This window comes from Ursus arctos, unplaced genomic scaffold, assembly GCF_023065955.2.
Source record: "Ursus arctos isolate Adak ecotype North America unplaced genomic scaffold, UrsArc2.0 scaffold_6, whole genome shotgun sequence".
NCBI lineage: Eukaryota > Metazoa > Chordata > Mammalia > Carnivora > Ursidae > Ursus > Ursus arctos.
In genome coordinates this window covers 72,269,392-72,281,922 of record NW_026623078.1, presented here as the reverse complement: position 1 = coordinate 72,281,922, position 12,531 = coordinate 72,269,392, and positions in this window count along the sequence as shown.

Here is a 12,531-nt window from a genome sequence, read left to right as displayed (position 1 = left end):
CCAGCACTTTACAGAAAAACTTTGCCAGCCCCAAGTTTGAAACATGGAGCTATGTTCTCTGGAAAGCAAAATTGTATTTAGGAGTGTGTTTGAAATCAGAGCAAAGCACAAAAGAAAAGAACTTCATCTGTTCATTCCATGAACATTTAATTAGGACCTACTGTCTGTCTTGCTGTGCAAACAATAAAAAGCAAAACACACAGACAAAAGTCCTCTCATCCTCACAGAACTTACCTGGACTGAGGGACTTACTAGTTAATCACTATAAACATGCACATCGTTTTTTAATGAAATCTTTACAAGAACAATGAAGAATGAAATATTTCAGGGCCTTAAGAATGAGATCAGTGTTTCCCTGGCTTAGTCAATACTATGGGATGAACCCACTGACAGCGTAATGAAAGAAGGCTTGTCAACTTGGGCAAAAGAGCTCTGAGAAGACCTCAAGGCCCAGCGTCAACAAAGAAAGGCTGTTAGGCTCATCGAGGTTGAAGGGAAAACTGGAACCAATTTGCCCACGGTTGCAAAAACGGATTTGCAGGATGGAGTTGCTCTCAGTAAAATTCTTGGCTGGGCCTATCGTAGTGTGGCTAACAGGAGCAGAAAATTGAATGGATTCGCAGCAACACGGATGAAAAGGCAGCTAAGCATTCCACCCACACACGGTGACACTGAGGTTTGTGATTCGTTAGTAGTAAGTTTTGATTTGTGAGTGAAGAAATAAAAGAACTCCAAAAAGCTCTCAATACTATCAAGGCATGCATCTAAGAAAAAGCTGACAATTTTTCAAAGCATCCCATGCACAGTGAAGTTGCAACAGGCAGGAAGGTGTGTTGTTTCTGGAAAATGTGGTTGAGCTACCCTGTATGGTAAGTGGTGTTCACCTGGGTTTAACATCCTTTCAGAGATTATAGAAATTAGGAGATTGTATTCGATGATTCTTAAAAGATCAAGTGTCTGATAAATGGAGCAGGGCGCTGGGATTAATTCCCAACTTGGAGTTTATCTTTTGTTTGAAATGTATCACATAGGAAGTATTTCAGGAATTCTTTCAAAGGACTGCAAAATGAAATTATCATTATAGACGCTTTTTTTTTCTTTCTTCATTATTTATCATCTGAGTAAAGCAATAAACATTTCAAAACTATTTAGGACAGCGTAGAATCATGCAAAAAAAATAATCAGGGAAGTTTTCATAGTTAAGAAATCCTCCTTTCAAATGGGTAGCCAAAAAACCCTAGAAGAAAAAAAAAGTCTTGGGACTTTAGATAGTCCTTTTTTTTCCTTCGCTTTCAGAAAACAATATAACCATGATGTTTGTTACTAAGGATGGGACACTTACTAAATTTAAATCTACGTTTTCAGAACAGAAACAAAAAAAAGAATTTTTTTGAGATTTTGCATACGTCCATATGCGGATATGAACATATATGGAATAAACCATTAAAGGAAACAGACAAAAATGTTCAAGAACATAGATGTACATATGCTGTACATAGGGTCCCCTAACTTCATTTGCCTAAACATGATGCAAAGTTTAAGTTCCCTCACAACTGCCATCAATATCGCCAATCTGGGGTATTCCACACGGTCTTCACAAGAATACTCTGATGCGGGGCGCCTGGGTGGCTCAGTGGTTAAGCGTCTGCCTTCGGCTCGGGTCATGATCCCAGGGTCCTGGGATCGAGCCCCTCATCGGGCTCCCCGCTCAGCAGGAAGCCTGCTTCTCCCGCTCTCACTCCCCCTCTTGTGTTCCCTCTCTCGCTGCCTGTCTCTCTGTCAAATAAATACGTAAGATACTAAAAAAAAAAAAAAAAAAAAGAATGACTTCATAACCAAACTGATGGGCCTCGAAGGAAGGAAACAGTGGGGTTTGGAGAAGATGACCAAGAGGGCTGAGAGGCTGACTGTGTTTTACTGATGCAATTTCACCTGTCAGAATTACCCACTCGGGCTGGTCCGTTGCCATGGCTGACATCCAAATCTGAATTCTGAGTTTTAAGGCACACTCCCCTGGTAACAATTGGACACTGTTCCTGGAGAGGATGGTGACATACTAGAAATAATCATGTTGTTTTTATTAGCATATTCCTGCATATTCAAAGATCTTTGAAAACTCCACTTGAAAGCCCGGTGCTCTAAAATCTCCCACAAAGCGCCTTACTTTGGTCCCTTGTATGGAAATCTGCTGAACACAAGATTAAGGAATCTGGGTCCTCCACAAACATCCCATCAGGCTCCACCTTGGCTGAGATTATTTCAAAACCCCATTTTATGGATGATGAAATTGAAGTACGGAAAGGCTAAGTCACTGCATTTCTGCTTTCCCAAGTCAGCCTAAGGGGATGGCCTCAGTCGGTCCCTTTGTCACTTGTGCAGCAATTTATGCAAGGGGTTGTTTATTTACACCAAGGCAATCAGCCCTCAGAGTGGGCCCCGTGCATGACTCGTGTGTTTATGGCCCTGGGTTCTTGGGAACCCAGGGAAACACGGGCCAGTGGGACCTACTTCCAGCTTCCCTCAGACATGACCCCTGCCTATCTCCGCTCTCATCCCACTCTTCCGCCGCCTCCCCTCCAGCCACAGTGGGCTCCTCCCAGCTCCTGTGCTCTCTATCACCAGCACCTCTTTCTGGCTCCTTCCACTGCCTCAAACATTCCCCCCACCTCCCCTTGGCCTGAGTGCCCACCACTCATCCCTCACACTTCCAGTAATCTCCTCTCTTCCAGGAAGTGCTCCTTGACTCCCCTACCAACTGGATTGCAGACCCCTCCTTGGCGCTCTTGGGGTCTCCCCTGTGGCCTCTAGTCACCCCACAATGAATAAACTACTGATTTGGTTGTATGAACGGGAGGTGGTAGTTGCACTGTGGTTAAGGGCCTGGGCTCTGGAGCCAGTCTGCCTAGGTTCAAATCCTGGCTCGGCCTCTTACTACCTCTGTGACCTGGAGCAAGTCACTTAATCTCTCCATGCTCCTGTTTTTCCCTCCCTAAGACAAGAATAAGAATGTAACCAACCTGTTGTGAAGATTCCAAGAGTTCGTACATACAAGGCCCTGAAAACAATGCCTGACACATAGCAAGTGTCTGTTACTTATCAGTACAGTCATCCATTGTTCTTCTGCTCCACTCCTTCGCTAGACTGAGGCCTTGATTACAGAGACGGGGGCTTCATTTTCTCTTACCAAAGCAACTGGCACATAGTAGGGACTCAGTAAGTATTTTCCGAATGAATGAATGAGCCGTAGAGGCCACAGCCTCTGTTGAACCCTCTGCCTGCAGTTGACCTTCTCCGGGCTCACCTTGGTTTGCTTAGGCTCGGGGCCCAAGCAGCTGAGCTGATCTGCTCCGGGGAGACAGTGGTGAGGCAGAGGAGCTTTGCCTTTGCTCTTCCCAACTCTGAGCTCTCCCTCCAAACACAGCTGCTCATCCCACTGGAGTTGTGCAATCCCAGGCAACTCAGCTTTGCAATGACGACTCCTTGTCTGCCTGGGGTGTTGACCTGTTTTCCTGCAACAGGACTTCCCCCATTGGAAGGTCCCAGGGGCTCAGACCCAGCCAACAGCCTCCCTGGCTGCTCTCTGAGGAGCTCAACCTCCCCTTGCCATCGCCCTGGCTGTGCCCCAAGGCCTGGAGCTGGCTGTTCCTGCTCTCCACCTGCTTTGGGCCAGCTCTGCCTTCATTACCACACTCCAAGCCCCCCCGCCCCGAGCTTTTCCAGACTACTCCTAAATGGAAATCATTTCTCACCACTCCGAACTCCCAAAGTCCTCTAACTACCCGTGTTTCTTCACCTCTGGGAGTCTCAGTTTCATTATCTGTAAGAGAGATAACAAGGCCTACTTCAAAGGGAGGTTGTGAAGATCGGGTTCCTCGAGCAAATGTTTCATATCATAAGCATTTGCTTATTTACTATCTTGGAAGTTCCTCAAAGTCAGGGCCCCTCTGTTCCATCACTATACGCCCCTTACTCTTAGCACAGCACCTGACTCGGATTAGGCATTCAATAAGTATTTGCTCAATGGATTAATCAATCAAAAACCAATCAAGAAATACAAAAATAGAACAGGGTAGCAATATCCTACAGCTATAACACAGAAAGGAATCATTCTTGTGGGATTTTCTCCTTCCTCCCTTCCTTCCTTCCTTCCTTCCTTCCTTCCTTCCTTCCTTCCTTCCTTCCTTCCTTCCTTCCTTCCTCCTTCCTTTTTTCCCTTTTTTCCTTCTTTCTCTCCCTCTCTCTCTCTTTTTAAATTGTTCTCAGATTAGGAATGGCCAAAAAAATCAACCATCCCTTTCCTGGGAAGTGAGTTCACAGCACACGGTGTGTTCAAACAATCATTACTTAGCCAGAGAGCTTGGACTTGGGAGTAAAAACACACTCATATGTGCTCACACCCTGGGAATGATTTTCAGAAAAGAGTGGGTGTTTGTCATTCTCCCCCATGTGTAATGGAAGCAGTGGCTACAATCAGCCACCTCATTCATCCTCTTACCCCATCCCGGGCCCTTCCCTCCCTGCCATCCACATGCCACCACCTGTACCCAACGTCACCAAACGAAATGATCATCGCCTATTCTTCTTGACAAACAAAATTTCCTCTCCCCACAGAACTCTCTGGAAACCAAAGGGGAAAGCCTAGAGAATTTCATTTTAGGGGGTGGGAAGCAAAGGCCACTGCCTGATTTCTCATAAGCCCTGGGCACATGGAAACAGGTCCTGCCCTGTCCCAATGAGGTTCAGAGAGGCTTGTCACTTTCACTGGGTACAAGTCCCCACCCTTCTTTCCCTTGCCCATGCCCTGAGCCCTGGAGGAAAAGCCCAGATTCCCTACAAGGTGGTGCCGGCCAGAAATTGCCCCATCCTCCTTATCAGACCTACTTTCCTGCCCGACCCAGACCTGTCTCTGGTGCAGTCACGGGAGAGGCTCAGCCCAGGCAATTCCACCCCACTCAGGGGAAGCAAGCTGACTTGCCTGAGAGCTAATGGTGAGCCAAGACCAAGCCACCCAAGGGAACCCAGAGCAGGTCAGTGTGGCAGCAGGACGCTATAAGGGAAGAACTCTGGAGGCCTAGGCTGCCCCCAGGCAATGCCCACAGGCCACAGGAAGAGTCTATACGGTCATCCAAGGCAGGAACCTCAGCAACTGTTTCTCCTCCACCCCCGCCCCTGCCCGACTCTCTGCCCACAGCACGGGCTACACCTACAGTGCTCAGACCACAGGGGCTGGCAGGTGGCTTTGCACATGGCCACAGTGTAGGTGTGCTGCTGTTTGAATCACCTATAAGGCAGAAAAAAATGCTACCTGCTAAATGATGACACAGCGGGTCTTCATTACTTACAAGCTGTATTTTATATTTACTAAAAGCTTTTTTAGATTTGTTTCGAACGGGTCTGTACTGTCTATCCATCCATCTCATACATGCATGAAAGGGAAAACGTCAGCAAGGCACACTGCCGAAGGTAACCCTAAAGCCATCACAGTCAGAATCCACATCCTGGGAATCACTTTTTGGGACAGAGCTGTCCACGTCTATGGTTTTGCCCACGTCGGTGTCCTCTGTGCCATGAGGAGCACAGGCAGGGTCACAGGAGGGATGCAGCCCTTCTTCAGGGAGCCCCCCACTCCTGTCTGCCGGGTGGTTCTCCAGTCTGCTGACATCACTCCACAACATGAGAAATGCATTGCGAACGCCTCCATCACAAAAGTGACTAATAAATGCATCCCGTTTTCAGAGGTGATAGAAAGAAAGAGAATATGCCTTTGAATTGATAGAACAGGGAATGGTGGCAGCTAATACGAACACCCCAGGAACTGTGCTAAGCAGGTACCTTCTATGTGTTGTCTTCCGTCTTCTCTCTGAGTAAGTAGTAACGCGAGCTAACCTTACGTAACCTCTCTCAGGCGCCAGACCCTGTTTGAGCGCCTTATGTCTATCCACTCATGTAATTGTGCCAGCAGCCCTAGGAGGTAAATACTGTTATTATTTCTATTTTGAAGAAGATGATGGTGAGAATAAGTTATTTACACAAGATCGCACGGCTTGGGAGTGGTAAAACTGGGATCTGAAGTCTGAAGTCCAGTTCTCGAGTCTTCACTTAACCAACCCACTAGATGGGGTTCTATTAATGTGCCCATTATACAGATAAGGGAATTGAGGCACAGAAGAGATAAATAACCTTGCCCAAAGATACACATTGCAAGGGCCAAGCTTCAAACGCACACCACCCAACTCTCAAGCCCATAGGGAAGACAAAAGGGCAAATGGTAAACCGAGATATTTCGAGTTCATCTTGTAACTTCAGAAATCCACGTGCTATCAGTTTGATAAAATATAGCTTGCTGTCCTTTCTTTCAAAGAAGTGGGAGCACAAATTCCTTTCAGTGATCTGAAGGAGGTCTCACTCATCCGTTTGTTTGTTCGCTGAATAACTCTCTCCAAAATGTCCATTGTGGCCAAGGCCCTGAACTAAGTGCTCCACGGAGCTTACAATGTACCAGGAATACTGGACTTTGTTCAAGCGATTGTAAGCATGGCCAAGAGGAGAGAAGTGACCTGGACAACTGGAAGTCTTCTGCCACTGAGTAGGATGGTGCAGGAAGCAGAGATACAGAGGGGCGCCTGGGTAGCGCAGTCGTTAAGCGTCTGCCTTCGGCTCAGGGCCTGATCCAGGCGTTCTGGGATCGAGCCCCACATCAGGCTCCTCCGCTGGGAGCCTGCCTCTTCCTCTCCTACTCCCCCTGCTTGTGTTCCCTCTCTCGCTGGCTGTCTCTATCTCTGTCAAATAAATAAATAAATAATCTTTAAAAAAAAAAAAAAAAGGAAGCAGAGATACAGAAAGTGAGGGAAAGATGGCAGCCAAACTATTTTCTGGGACATGATGGCTAATTTATTCAAAATTAATATATTTGCCCTCTCATTATGTACCTCCTTCTATCTCCCTAAACCTCCAGTAATGTTTGCTGCACATACAAAGGCCTCGTGTGATGACTTTTAGTGGGATTTGGGAAAGAAAGTTGAGCTCCCTACCTGTATGAGTGTGGCGGACAAGGAAAACATATGAGGGAAGAACCAAATATAATTTTGGGGGGTCAGGGAAGCCTGATTCAAACATTCAAACTTTGCTGGCCCACTAGCCCTTGCTTGACACCTGTCTGAGCTCCAAGAAGGCAGACACCTTGTCTGTCTTGTTCCTTGTGGTAAACCCTGAGCCTTGAAGGATACAGACACATAACAGGTGCTTAGTAAATAATATTTGGTTGAACGACTAGGCAAAAGACCTCAGTAGCCCTTCAGAATCTCTCCCAGGTGTGTCCCCCTGAACATTCCCTGGTGTATTCTCAGGGCCCCGGCCCATAGTAAGTGTCCGTGAAGAATCCCTGACAGGCAAAAACCTTTCTCCATAGTTTAGATTATCTCTTTACACTGTCTTCCAGAGAAATTACTGGATCCAAGAGAGTGGAGATGAGTAAGACCTTGGATCCGTAGTAACAAATCCTCTTCAAAAGGAGCGCACAGGTCATTCTGGTCCGAGTACTGTAGCGAGCACCTAGAACAACTTCTAATGCTCTCGGCAGGCCCTTCACCAAGAGATAAGGCAGCTAAGACCCAGCTCACCTCGCTCTCCCCCTGGATCACAGCGCCTTGCTTTAGACTGAACACCTTGCATCCGCTTCTGACCCCCCTCCAGTGCATCCTCCCCCAGCAGCCACAGCAAAATCTGAACACACACTTTTCCTATGTAAAATTCTTCAATGGCTCTTTTTTCCCCTCCCAAACCTCTCCTATCACAAGGCTGGGAGGTGCGGTCAGGGTCCTCCTGACTTCTTCATTGACTCTTCCAGTCCATCCTCCCTCCCCACTGCCTAATTAACTGCCCCCCCACACACACAGCTCTAAATATTGTTCGGATCTGTCTCACTCCAAAAGCCGCTGGCTGTGAACCAGGATGAATGAACATTCTGTGCCCCCATAAATTAAATCATGTGAGGGATTTATTGGATCTACTTTTATTAGACTACCACGGGGCACAGAGCTCCCAGAATTCAAATGCCGTGGACATCTCTAGTTGGTACCATGGTGCCAGGCGTTGACAAATTGTGGCACTTAATCCTCACCACATCCCTACAAGGCTGATAAAGACACAGAGCCTGAAAGGAGTGAAATATAGAGAAGAAATGGCCCTCACGGGGAACACACGAGAAGGGCTTCTGACCCAAGTCTCCAGACTCCTAGGCCTGAGTGTTCAGTAAGCATTTATTGAACACCTGTGCAGAAGGAGTATTGAACCAAGGATTCAAGATAAAAGGCAACTGCCGGATCTCCCTTTGACCCGACGGCGGTGATGCTGGGAAGTTCTTCCAGGTGTCTAATCTAAATTCCTTTTGCTACAACTCAATCCCATTCCCACCCCCCTGCCTCACCCCTATCCCCAGATAAACACAAAAACAGCAGTTGCTGATAAGATCTCAGGCTTCTCCTCCAATTGTGGCTTCTGTCTTTAGTTGCCACACAGGCCTGAGATAAGCCTCACAGAACAGGCTTCCTATCTCCCTGGACATTGCCTGCCCGCTGCCAGTCACTCCTCGGCACCACCGACCGCCCTCCCCCCAGAGCCAGGAAGACCAAGAGCTTCAGGGGAGCCTTCCCTGAGGGGAAAGGAGGAAAGGCAGTTGAAAGTGGCAGCTTCTCCCACTGATCACTTCTCAGGAGGTGGCAACAGGCAACTCTCTGTGGGAAGATGGCTGCCCCAGCTGAGAGGCTCCCCAGCCTGAGGAAGAGTGAGGGTGGGCTGACGTGCTTGCCCCTGCCTTCCACGGCTCCCTGGAGGCTCCCTCTAGACGGATAACACGGAGGAGTCTTCTTCGCTGGCTTATCAGAGAGGACAGGGACAGCAACAGCCTTTCCATGGAACTCGCAGATGAGTTTAGAAATGCCTAATAAATGTTTGATGAGTAAATGATTGGAAAACAATGAATGAATGTGAAAGTGAATGAATAAATGAATTAGCATAGCATTAAAGTGGTCAATGAAGGGAACAAGAGAATAGCAGAATGAATCAGAATGCATAAATGAATGAGTGAATGAAAGAATAAACTTCTAAGTGCTTGAATGAATCTGAGGGAAAAGAGTAGCAAAATGATTAAATGAGTACATGAGTGAGCATATGAAAAATTAAGGCATACCCGAGAGTCAATGGAATGAATACATGGATAACGGATGGATGGATGGATGGATGGATGGATGGATGGATGGATGGATGGATCAGATGAATAATGAATAGTCACAACTTCTCAGAGGAAGACTAGGGGGCTAAATGATAGACTCTATGAGGCCAGTGACAGGTCTGTTTTAGTCCTTGTACTATCCCCAACCCTATACAGTGTCCTACACATAGTCAGAATTCTAAGTATTTGTGAAATAGATAAGAAGACAGATAATTAGATATCCTCCTCCCAGTGCACGGTACTAAAATTTGCACTTGATGGAGAGCTTCAAATTTCCAGATTCTTCGTGTGAAAGGAGCTCTGCTCTTGAGTTGGATCGGCCTGGTCTTAAACCCAGGTCTACCGTTTCCTAAGCTCTGTGGTTCATTAAAAGACACTTAACCTCCTGGAACTTCAGCTTCCTCTTCTATAAAGTGGAGGCAATCATGCCTACATCATAGTATTTTCGTAGAGATTAAAGAAGAGTACGTGGATCTTGCATATAGGAAAACACCTGATGAACGAACACTTCCTTTCTTTCTCTCCCAAGCACATTTTCTTCCCTCTATCCATCCAAACCCACCAGCTCCAGGGCCCCTTGATGCTTTCTCCACTCAAGGGCCCCCCTTCCCTAGCAGCTGCCAGAGGACCCACCTAAGCTGCACCCAGATTCCTGGCCCCCACAAGTAGTGAGATAATAAATGTTGTTTTCAAACACTAAGTTGTGGGGTAATTTGTTAGGTAGCAATAGTTAACTAATACATCTCTGTTTTACACACGGGGAAGGGAAGTGAAAACTCAGCCTCCCTGTAGCTTACACCCTCAGTGAATGGTGGTTTAAATAAGAAACATGATGTAGGATGACATCCCAGCCCTATTTTGCTAAACCTCATGTTTGGCAGAGCAGAGCCCTTCTCACTGCCTGTGGGATCATACGAAGACTTTTTGTCTCTGTCCGTAGTTCCTAGCACAGAGCTCCCAAAGCATTTGGAGTTTCTTGTGTGATGAGGTGATGGGAGCCTTTCTGTTCCAATGAGGTGACTCTTGGTGGGCTCCTAAATAACTTCAGGGTGGGGACTGGGCACTAGAAAGACCAATCTTGATTAGAAGCTTAGAACTTTCAGCCCCACCCTCCAACCCTGGGGGAAGGGAGAGGGGCTAGAGATTGAGTTAATCAGAATCGTCAATGATTTCATCAGTTGTGCCTACCTCATGAAACATCCATAAAAAACCCTGAACAACAGGGCTCAGAGAGCATCTGAGCTGTGAACACATTCATGTGGCCGGAGGTTGGCACACGCCAACTCCACGAGGACAGAAGCTCCTGGGCCCAGGACCCTTCCAGACCTTGCTCTATGTAGCTCTTCAGCTGGTTGTTCATTTATACCCTTTATAATAAACCAACAGAAGTAAGAAAAATAGTTCCTAGGGTTTTGTGAGCCATTCTAGTAAATTATCAAACCTGAAAAGGAGAAGGTGTGGGGAACCCCCTGACTTTGGAACCAAGTCAGACGGCAGTGTGGCTAACCCAGGGACCCAATATGTGTGACCAGCCTCTGAAGGAAAGGCCATCTTACGAGACTGAGCCCTGAAACCGGTGCAGTCTGGCACCAACTCCGAGTAGTTAGTGTCTACTGAATTGAATTTAGGACACCAGATTGCCGTCTGGGGAGTTGGAGAACTGGTTTGTAGGAGAAAAAAAGCCCACACAGCTGGAGTCAGAAGTGTTGTAGGTAAAAACAGCTCACTACTCTGACAGATTCCTGGGCTGGGGGATCTGCTACCTCAAAGGCATAAGAAAAAATATTGCCTAAAATTGGCCAACTCCCAAGCCCATGAGGAAGGTGGGTCATAAGGGAGGCGGACAGCCAGCTCTGACTTTTGGAAAACTTCCCCATGAGACATCTCCAGAACCTGTGGGCTTTGGGGCCTCCCACAGCCATCAGGGTCAGAGGTGGCCTCCCCATCCCCCTCAGAGCGGCTTCCCGAAATGAGGAGAAAGTAGTAAGCTAAAGAAAGAGCTGGAATCTAGTCTTCCTTTTACTTGAACTCCACTTAACACCTTTACACCAAGTCCCTCATTTGATGCTCCCAGCCCTGAAAGAGTTGATATTCTTACCCCACTTGACAGATGAGGGTGTTCTTTGCCCCACTTGGCTTTCCGAGGCTTACAGAGGCCATGCTGGTTACTCAAGATCATACAGTCAGAGGCAGTGCCAGAACTAGAAAGCGGGTCTCCTGACCCACAGCGGCCCAATGCTCTCATAACACCAGCTATGCTTCCAAGAACCAAAGAACAGAGGGAGTGACATCGAAAGAGAGAACCCCCGGGAAAGGAAAGAAATGAAGATTAATAGTGCAACTGGAGACACTTGGTATGCCTTTTGAGCAGAGATATCTCGAAGCTGTAAGATTCTGTTGTGCTGCTCAAACCATGGAACCTAACACACACCATCTTGCCCTGTGCTTACCAGTGTGCCTGACCCTTTGGGAATCGGTCAGATTTTGGGGTGCGTTTCCTTCCCCCCGAACCTAGGGACTCTTAAGGATCATGGAATCTTGGTGTAAAAGAGCACTGCAACCAGGAGCTAGGGGGAGGGGGATGCAGTGGTATTGTATTATATTGTATTTTGGAGTTACTGTATAATGCAGAATTTCAGTTGGGGTGATGAGAAAGTTCTGGAGATGGACAGTGGTAATGGTTGTACAATAATGTGAATGTACTTAATGCCACCGGGCTGTACACTTTAAAATGGTTAAAATAGTCAATTTTAGGGGTGCCTGGGGTGGCTCAGTAGGTTAAGTGTCCGACTCTTGATTTCAGCTCTGGTCATGATCTCAGGGTTGTGAGATCGAGCCTCCCATTGGCCCCATGCCAGGTGTGGAGCCTGCTTAAGATTCTCTCTCTCTCCCTCTCTCTCTCCCCGTGCCCTCACTACTCACGTGTGCTCTTTCTCTAAAAAAGAAAAAAAGTAAATTTTATGTTATGTGTATTTTACCAAAATCAAGAAAGAGAGAAGATGGGACCCCACCCCCGAAAAAAAGTAAACAACTGAAAAAACACACTCATCTCTTGGTTGAATGGGAGGATGGGGAAAAAGACACCATGTCCTTTGTGGAGCGGGGATTTTAGGAACCCTTCTTAGACCCAGAGACCCCAAAGGACACTAAGTCTTTGTCCCAGCATAACTTGCCAGGTGCTGCCATTTGGGTCCTACCTAAGGGACCTCCAAGCTCTGCAGTAAGAGGAAGACAAGCAAACAAACAGCTTCACAAAGCAGGCACTGGGCCAGAATTTCCAAGATGGTGGTCCAGGGAGCGTC